The following is a 10,019-nucleotide window of genomic DNA, read 5'->3' as shown; positions in this document are numbered from 1 at the left end:
AGGCAAATGGAGAAAAGAAAACCCAATGAAAATGGGATGGAAGGGGAGGGAAAAAAGAGAAAATTAATTACAAAAAATTCATTTTAGAATACAGCATTTTTTGGGAATCTCACTCCACATTAAGTTTGTTTCATATGTTCATGGAAGAGGCTAACAGATCTTCTTGAAATATGGTAATTTTAAGAGTTCGGGATTTCACATTGGTCATTAATGGCCTCTCGATAGACTATCAATCAATGGGGTCCTAAACAATCAGCAGAACACAGTCTCTTCACTATAGTAATGGACACAGTGACGTCTAGATTAACTCTACCCAACTTGGTCATCTAAGTGGTCATCGTATTTTCAGGCCATACCTTTTTGATGGCTGTTGACCGAGCGATGCTATGGATGATTGTTTGGCCGATGGGACTTTCTGCTGGCTATCTCATACACAGGAGCGATTCTGTGTCCTCTATCAGAAAGACAATGGCTTATCTCCTGGAGAACACATTGATCAGCAATCTAAAATTGGACTTTCCCAATCAGTTGTCCGGATAGGCCAAGGGGTCCTAACCGTCAGAACTGCTAACGATCAGCAGAACACAAAGTCTCTTCACTACAGTAATGGACACAGTGATGTCTAGATTAACTCTGCCCAACCTGGTAATCTAAGTCAGTGTTTCTCAACTCTAATCCTCAAGTCCCACCAACAGATCATGTTTTCAGGTTTTCCTCAATAGTAGACAGTAATTCTATCAACTGTGCAACATTAAGGAAATCCTGAAAACCTGACTGAGAAAAACCTGAAAACATGATCTGTTGGTGGGTCTTGAGGACTGGACTTGAGAAACACTGATCTAAGTGGTCATCCTACTTTCAGGCCATTCGCCTTAGATGGCTGTTGGCCAAGTGGTGCTATGATTGCTTGGCCGATGGGCCTTTCTCCTGGCTATCTCATACTCAGAAGCAATTCTGTGTCCTCTATCGGAAAGACAATGGCTTATATCCAGGAGAACATAGTGATCGGCGAACTAAAATCGGACATTCCCAATCAGTTGTCCGGATAGGCCAAGGGGACATAGAACTGCTAGTGATCAGCAGAACACAAAGTCTCTTCACTACGGTAATGGACACAGTGTGACATCTAGATTAACTCTTCCCAACTTGGTCATCTAAGTGGTCATCATATTTTCAGGTCATACCTTTTTGATGGCTGTTGGCCGAGCAATGCTATGGATGATTGTTTGGCTGATGGGACTTTCTGCTGGCTAAATCATACACAGGAGCGATTCTGTGTCCTCTATCGGAAAGACAATGGCTTATCTCCTGGAGAACACATTGATCAGCAATCTAAAATTGGACTTTGCCAATCAATTGTCCGGATAGGCCAAGGGGTCCTAACCATCAGAACTGATAATGATCAGCAGAACACAAAGTCTCTTCACTACAGTAATGGACACAGTGATGTCTAGATTAACTCTGCCCAACCTGGTAATCTAAGTCACTGTTTCTCAACTCCAATCCTCAAGACCCACCAACAGATCATGTTTTCAATCCGAAAAATGCTAACGATCAGCAGAACACAAAGTCTCTTCACTACGGTAATGGACAGAGTGATGTCTAGATTAATTCTGCTCAACTTGGTCATCTAAGTGGTCATCGTATTTTTAGGCTATACACCTTAGATGGCTGTTGGCCGAGTGATGCTATGGCTGACTGTTTGGCCAATGGGCCTTTCTACTGGCTCTCTTGTACACAGCAGCGCTCCTGTGTCCTCTATCGGAAAGACAATGGCTTATCTCTGGGAGAACATATTGATCGGCTGTGATGACTGTCACAAGGTGGCGCTAGACACTACCTGCAATGCAGTAAATGGAGGGGTAGTCAGACAGGCCGAAGTTATAAACCAGGAGGACATGACAGTACCCGGGGTAGACAGAGCCGAGGTCAAAATACAAGCCGAAGGTCAGGGTTCCAGGAGAAATGTACAAAATACAGGGAGCAGGCGGGGACATGGTCAGGAGGAAGTCCGAGGTCAGAAGCCGGGAAGTCACAACAGAAACGGGAGGACAGGCAGAGACTGGTGAACAACAGTCCAGAGTCAAGAGATCAAGATCTGAACATTGAGCACCACGGGAGTACAACTGTAACCAGGAAGTACGACTGGCGACGTCCTGAGCTAACACGCTCCCTAATGAAGCAGAGCAATCACCGGGAACGAGAAGCAGCTGCAAGAGCACCACCCAGGACCAGCATGAAACCCTATGCTGTGAAACAACCAGCAGAGCATTCATCCTGCAAAATGCTCTGCACCATAAGCAACATATACCGGCTCTGCAGGAGAGCATAGCAGAACAATACAGAATGTTCTGCACATAGGAATCGTGACATTGGCAATCTAAAATCAGACATTGCCAATCAGTTGTCCGGGGCCCACATACACATTAGAACATTGGTTAAACCTATCAATACCTGCGGGTTTGGTCAATATTAGTCTAATTGTGTATGGAGGGTTCTTAACTTACTGGCCAAAGCCATCGCGTGATGATGACAGCTCTTTGTCTCTGCTTCTGCCCTCATATATGTCTAACTGATCACAGGCATGATGGAGAGATGGGCCTTCAGGGTTGTGGAGGGTAAGTCATTGGCCGATGTCAGGAGGGATGCATATTGAGTGAGAGTAAAGAAAGTTCCAGCTCCTATAGTGCTGGCAGAATGCTGGTGAAGATTTACCACCCACTCAAACATAGTAAATGAAAGGTTAAAAAGCATAACAATATGGGCATTTCCTGAACATTATGGCCTGGAAGGGCAACCACACATGCATAGTTTCAAAGTCCATCGAGTTCAACCTATAACCTGATACGTGGATCCAGAGAAAGGCACAAACCCATGAGGTAGTGGCTAATTTCTCCACATTAGGGGGAAAACGTATTTTCAATTCCAGTTACGTCATCAGATGGATGAATATCCTGTCTCCAGAATCTAATGCTCAAACCTTATAATATTAATCATCACAAAATGTGTTGAATTAACTATAACAATGTAGGGAAAGTTCCAAAGTCTTACTGCTTTTACAGGAAAGAATCCATAGTCTTACTGCTCTTACAGGAAAGAATCCATAGTCTTACTGCTCTTACAGGAAAGAATCCATAGTCTTACTGCTCTTACAGGAAAGAATCCATAGTCTTACTGCTCTTACAGGAAAGAATCCATAGTCTTACTGCTCTTACAGGAAAGAATCCATAGTCTTACTGCTCTTACAGGAAAGAATCCATAGTCTAAAGGCTGCTTTACACGCAGTGACATCGCTAACGATGTCGCTGGTGAAAGCACCCGCCCCCGTCGGTTGTGCGTCACGGGCAAATCGCTGCCCGTGGCGCACAACGTCGCTAGGACCCGTTACATGGACTTACCTGCCTAGCGACGTTGCTGTGGCCGGCGAACCGCCTCCTTTCTAAGGGGGCGGTTCGTGCGGCGTCACACGGCAGCCGTCCAATAGAAGCAGAGGGCAGCCGAATGAAAGTGATGCCCACCTCGTTGCCGGAGGACGCAGGTAACGTGTTGTTCCTTGTTCCTGGGGTGTCACACGTAGCGATGTGTGCTGCCACAGGAACGACGAACTACCTGCGTCCTGTAACAGCAATGATATTTGGGATTAGAACGATGTGTCAACGATCAACGATTAGGTGAGTAATTTTGATCGTTAGCGGTTGTTTGTACATTTCAAACGACGTCGTTAACGAGTCTGGATGTGCGTCACGAATTCCGTGACCACAACGACATCTCGTTAGTGATGTCGTTGCGTGTAAAGCCCCCTTTACTGCTCTTACAGGAAAGAATCCGTAGTCTTACTGCTCTTAAAGGAAATAATCCAGTCTTACTGCTCTTACAGGAAAGAATTCATAGTCTTACTGCTCTGATAGGAAAGAATTCATAGTCTTATTGCTCTGTAAGGAAAGAATTCATAGTCTTACTGCTCTGACAGTAAAGAATCCATAGTTTCACTGCTCTTACAGGAAAGAATCCATAGCTTATTGCTCTTACAGGAAATAATCCATAGTTTCACTGCTCTTACAGGAAAGAATCTATAGCTTATTGCTCTTACAGGAAAGAATCCATAGTTTCACTGCTCTTACAGGAAAGAATCTATAGCTTATTGCTCTTACAGGAAAGAATCCATAGTTTCACTGCTCTTACAGGAAAGAACCTATAGCTTATTGCTCTTACGGGAAAGAATCCATAGTTTCACTGCTCTTACAGGAAAGAATCTATAGCTTATTGCTCTTACAGGAAAGAATCCATAGTGTTACTGCTCTTACAGGAAATAATCCATAGTCTTGCTGCTCTTAAGGCCACTTTACATGCTACGATTTATCTGACGATATGTTGTCGGGGTCACGGATTCCGTGACGTACATCTGTCATCGTTAGCGACGTCGTTGCGTGTGACACCTATGTGCAACTCCAAACGATCACAAATGGGGCAAAATCGTTGATCGTTGACAAGTCATTCATTTTCAAAATATATATATATATATATATAAGAATTGTTTATCGTTTGGAACACAGTAGTTATATTGCTACATTTGACACCCTGCCAACGACGAACAACATCCAGACGACCGCCTTGGTCAAACAATATATCACTGAACGATGTAGCGTCGTTTGTGAGATGTGTACATATGACCACTACTAAACGACCTATGAGCGTTTTCGGCAAATCGTAACAACGATCTGGGCGTGTCAGATCGCTAACGAGATAGTTGTGTGTAAAGCAGCCTTTACAGGAAAGAATCCACAGTCTTGTTGTTCTTACAGGAAATAATCCATAGTCTTGCTGCTCTTACAGGAAAGAATCCATAGTTTTAATGGTCTTACAGGAAAGAATCCATAGTTTTAATGGTCTTACAGGAAATAATATATAGTCTTATTGCTCTTACAGGAAATAATCCATAGTTTTACTGCTCTTACAGGAAAGAAGCCATAGTCTTACTGCTCTTACAGGAAATAATCCGTCGTTTAAATGGTTTTACAGGAAAGAATCCATAGTCTCACTGCTCTTACAGGAAAGAATCCATAGTCTCACTGCTCTTACAGGAAAGAATCCATAGCTTATTGCTCTTACAGGAAATAATCCATAGTTTCACTGCTCTTACAGGAAAGAATCTATAGCTTATTGCTCTTACAGGAAAAAATCCATAGTTTCACTGCTCTTACAGGAAATAATCTATAGCTTATTGCTCTTACAGGAAAGAATCCATAGTTTCACTGCTCTTACAGGAAAGAATCTATAGCTTATTGCTCTTACGGGAAAGAATCCATAGTTTCACTGCTCTTACAGGAAAGAATCTATAGCTTATTGCTCTTACAGGAAAGAATCCATAGTGTTACTGCTCTTACAGGAAATAATCCATAGTCTTGCTGCTCTTAAGGCCACTTTACATGCTACGATTTATCTGACGATATGTTGTCGGGGTCACGGATTCCGTGACGTACATCTGTCATCGTTAGCGACGTCGTTGCGTGTGACACCTATGTGCAACTCCAAACGATCACAAATAGGGGCAAAATCGTTGATCGTTGACAAGTCATTCATTTTCAAAATATATATATATATATATATATATTTATATAAGAATTGTTTATCGTTTGGAACACAGTAGTTATATTGCTACATTTGACACCCTGCCAACGACGAACAACATCCAGACGACCGCCTTGGTCAAACAATATATCACTGAACGATGTAGCGTCGTTTGTGAGATGTGTACATATGACCACTACTAAACGACCTATGTGCGTTTTCGGCAAATCGTAACAACGATCTGGGCGTGTCAGATCGCTAACGAGATAGTTGTGTGTAAAGCAGCCTTTACAGGAAAGAATCCACAGTCTTGTTGTTCTTACAGGAAATAATCCATAGTCTTGCTGCTCTTACAGGAAAGAATCCATAGTTTTAATGGTCTTACAGGAAAGAATCCATAGTTTTAATGGTCTTACAGGAAATAATATATAGTCTTATTGCTCTTACAGGAAATAATCCATAGTTTTACTGCTCTTACAGGAAAGAAGCCATAGTCTTATTGCTCTTACAGGAAATAATTCATAGTCTTACTGCTCTTACAGGAAATAATCCGTTGTTTAAATGGTTTTACAGGAAAGAATCCATAGTCTCACTGCTCTTACAGGAAAGAATCCATAGTCTCACTGCTCTTACAGGAAAGAATCCATAGTCTCACTGCTCTTACAGGAAAGAATCTATAGCTTATTGCTCTTACAAGAAAGAATCCATAGTTTTACTGCTCTTACAGGAAAGAATCCATAGTCTTACTGCTCTTACAGGAAATAATCCATAGTCTTATTGCTCTTACAGGTAAGAATTCATAGTCTCACTGCTCTTACAGGAAATAATCCATAGTGTTACTGCTCTTACAGGAAAGAATCCATAGTGTTACTGCTCTTACAGGAAATAATCCATAGTCTTACTGCTCTTACAGGAAATAATCCATAGTCTTATTGCTCTTACAGGAAATAATCCATAGTTTTACTGCTCTTACAGGAAAGAATCCATAGACTTACTGCTCTTACAGGAAAGAATCCATAGTCTTATTGCTCTTACAGGTAAGAATTCATAGTCTTACTGCTCTTACAGGAAAGAATCCATAGTCTTACTGCTCTTACAGGAAAGAATCCATAGTCTTACTGCTCTTACAGGAAATAATCCATAGTCTTACTGCTCTTACAGGAAATAATCCATAGTCTCACTGCTTTACAGGAAAGAATCAATCGTCTTACTGATCTTACAGGAAAGAATCCATAGTCTCTAGATGTTACTGTGTCAGATACTACAGGGAAGGTGCCCTTTGTTCTGGTAGTGGTCTTTGGGTGTCACCTTTACTGAAAATACATTGATGGTGTAAAGGATAGGCTGTCAATATAAAATCACAGAAAAAACATATCTTTCTTTATAGTTTTAACATCTTCTTATATATTGTGTAATACTATTTTTTTATGCTTTTGAGGTTATAAACATTACTGTGGAATGACATTCTATAGAAAAATCACAACTGGACAGAGTATTTTGTAATAAAGATGTCTATGACATGTATATATGGAAAACTAGAACATACAGACACTGATGTGTAATGTAAAAAAAATAAAAACTAATATATAAAATGGAAGAGACAATTCATGTCAGACAAGACGAACAGACCATGACACGTACGGTTACGCTTTACTACTAGGCTACTCGTTAGAACATACATTCACTATGTGACACCTGACAGATGCAAAATGCATTGAATATGTGTCGTGATCCTTAAAAGCAAACTTAAAAGCGCAGAAAAACAAATAAAAATTGCGTATTATACGTCATACAAAGAATTGCAAGTGGTATCCATTGCTCTGTTTTTTAGAATGTTTTTTAGAGTAATGTTTTTCTGATTAATTTGAATTTACAACATTTAATATTGATTAATATTTGTAAAAGTTTTGGACCATTTGATACTGTTAATCTGTTTAGCTGAATTGGCGTTTTTAAAGGGGACCTGTCAATTACCAAAAAGCAGTATTTTTTAAAACGTGGTGTAAAAGCCTCTGTTCTCCTGAATCCGGCGATGTTTTTCTTTTGTTCCTGCGACTTTCCGTTCCTGAGATATGACCCACTCTTCCCTGTCTTGTTAGCAACAGGGTGTGGTCATCAACTCTCACTCTGTGAGCACCACGCCCAGTTGATTAACAATACTACAGAGAAGAAAGGGCCATATCTCAGGAACGGAAAGGCGTAGGAACAAAAGAAAAACATTGCTGGATTCAGGAGAACAGCGGCATTAAAACCAGGTTTTAAAAAAAAAAGTATTAATGTATAGTTACAGATTTTCTCTAAAAAGGTTTCTGGAACTTTGATATTCATTGACATTTCTTAAGATAGGCAGTCAATTTGGTGGAAGTCTGACTTGAGCACATCCACTGATCAGCCAATTGAAGTGACTCAGCGCTCTGGTCTCCTGTTCATTGTTTATCAGGGATCAGCCTATCAAAATGGTTCAGTGCACTGATGTCCTGTTCATTGTTTATCAGTGATTAACCTATTAAAATGACTTGGCACTCTGATGTCCCATGCATTGTTTATCAATAATGAGCCGATTAAAATGGCTCAGCAAATTGATATCCTGTTCTTAATTTATCAGGGATCAGCCGATTAAAATGGCTCAGCACTCTGATGTCCTGTTCTTAATGATGTCCTGTTCTTAATTAACCAGAGATCAGCTGATTAAAATGGCTCAGCACTCTGATGTCCTGTTCATTGTTTATTAGTGCTCAGTTGATTAAAATGGCTCTGCGCTCTGATGTCCTGTTCCTGATTCATCAGGGATCAGTTGATTAAAATGGCTCAGCACTCTGATGTCCTGTTCCTAATTTAAAATGGCTCAGCACTCTGATGGCCTGTTCCTAATTCATCGGGGATCAGCCGATTAAAACGGCTCAGCACTCTGATGTCCTGTTCATTGTTTATCAGTGATTAACCTATTAAAATGGCTCAGCGCTCTGATGTCCTGTTCCTAATTTATCAGGGATCAGTTGATTAAAATGGCTCAGCACTCTGATGTCCTGTTCCTAATTTAAAATGGCTCAGCACTCTGATGGCCTGTTCCTAATTCATCGGGGATCAGCCGATTAAAACGGCTCAGCACTCTGATGTCCTGTTCCTAATGCATCACGGATCAGACAGTTAAAATGGCTCAGCACTCTGATGTCCTGTTCTTAATTTATCAGAGATCAGCCGATTAAAATTGCTCAGCGCTATGATGTCCTCTTCCTAATTTATTAGGGATCAGTTGATTAAAATGGCTCAGCGCTCTGATGTCCTGTTCCTAATTTATTAGGGATCAGTTGATTAAAATGGCTCAGCACTCTGATGTCCTGTTCCTAATTTATTAGGGATCAGTTGATTAAAATGGCTCAGCACTCTGATGTCCTGTTCCTAATTTATTAGGGATCAGTTGATTAAAATGGCTCAGCACTCTGATGTCCTGTTCCTAATTTAAAATGGCTCAGCACTCTGATGGCCTGTTCCTAATTCATCAGGGATCAGCTGATTAAAATGGCTCAGCACTCTGATGTCCTGTTCCTAATGCATCAGGGATCAGACAGTTAAAATGGCTCAGCACTCTGATGTCCTGTTCTTAATGATGTCCTGTTCTTAATTAACCAGAGATCAGCTGATTAAAATGGCTCAGCACTCTGATGTCCTGTTCATTGTTTATTAGTGCTCAGTTGATTAAAATGGCTCTGCGCTCTGATGTCCTGTTCCTGATTCATCAGGGATCAGTTGATTAAAATGGCTCAGCACTCTGATGTCCTGTTCCTAATTTAAAATGGCTCAGCACTCTGATGGCCTGTTCCTAATTCATCGGGGATCAGCCGATTAAAACGGCTCAGCACTCTGATGTCCTGTTCATTGTTTATCAGTGATTAACCTATTAAAATGGCTCAGCGCTCTGATGTCCTGTTCCTAATTTATCAGGGATCAGTTGATTAAAATGGCTCAGCACTCTGATGTCCTGTTCCTAATTTAAAATGGCTCAGCACTCTGATGGCCTGTTCCTAATTCATTGGGGATCAGCCGATTAAAACGGCTCAGCACTCTGATGTCCTGTTCCTAATGCATCACGGATCAGACAGTTAAAATGGCTCAGCACTCTGATGTCCTGTTCTTAATTAATCAGGGATCAGACGATTAAAATGGCTCAGCACTCTGATGTCCTGTTCTTAATTTATCAGAGATCAGCCGATTAAAATTGCTCAGCGCTATGATGTCCTCTTCCTAATTTATTAGGGATCAGTTGATTAAAATGGCTCAGCGCTCTGATGTCCTGTTCCTAATTTATTAGGGATCAGTTGATTAAAATGGCTCAGCACTCTGATGTCCTGTTCCTAATTTAAAATGGCTCAGCACTCTGATGTCCTGTTCCTAATTTATTAGGGATCAGTTGATTAAAATGGCTCAGCACTCTGATGTCCTGTTCCTAATTT

General features: G+C 41.0%; 1 protein-coding gene across 5 annotated transcripts in view; it reads right to left on the bottom strand.

Annotated features, from left to right (window-relative positions):
* ATP2B3 (ATPase plasma membrane Ca2+ transporting 3) overlaps positions 1-10,019 on the bottom strand; it is a 375,958-nt gene that overhangs the window by 2,197 nt on the left and 363,742 nt on the right. The window lies entirely within an intron of this gene.

The sequence above is a fragment of the Anomaloglossus baeobatrachus genome, chromosome 9 (genome assembly GCF_048569485.1).
Source record: "Anomaloglossus baeobatrachus isolate aAnoBae1 chromosome 9, aAnoBae1.hap1, whole genome shotgun sequence".
Taxonomy (NCBI): Eukaryota; Metazoa; Chordata; class Amphibia; order Anura; family Aromobatidae; genus Anomaloglossus; species Anomaloglossus baeobatrachus.
The sequence above is the reverse complement of the archived record's forward strand: the minus strand, read 5'-3'. Positions and strand labels throughout refer to the sequence as shown.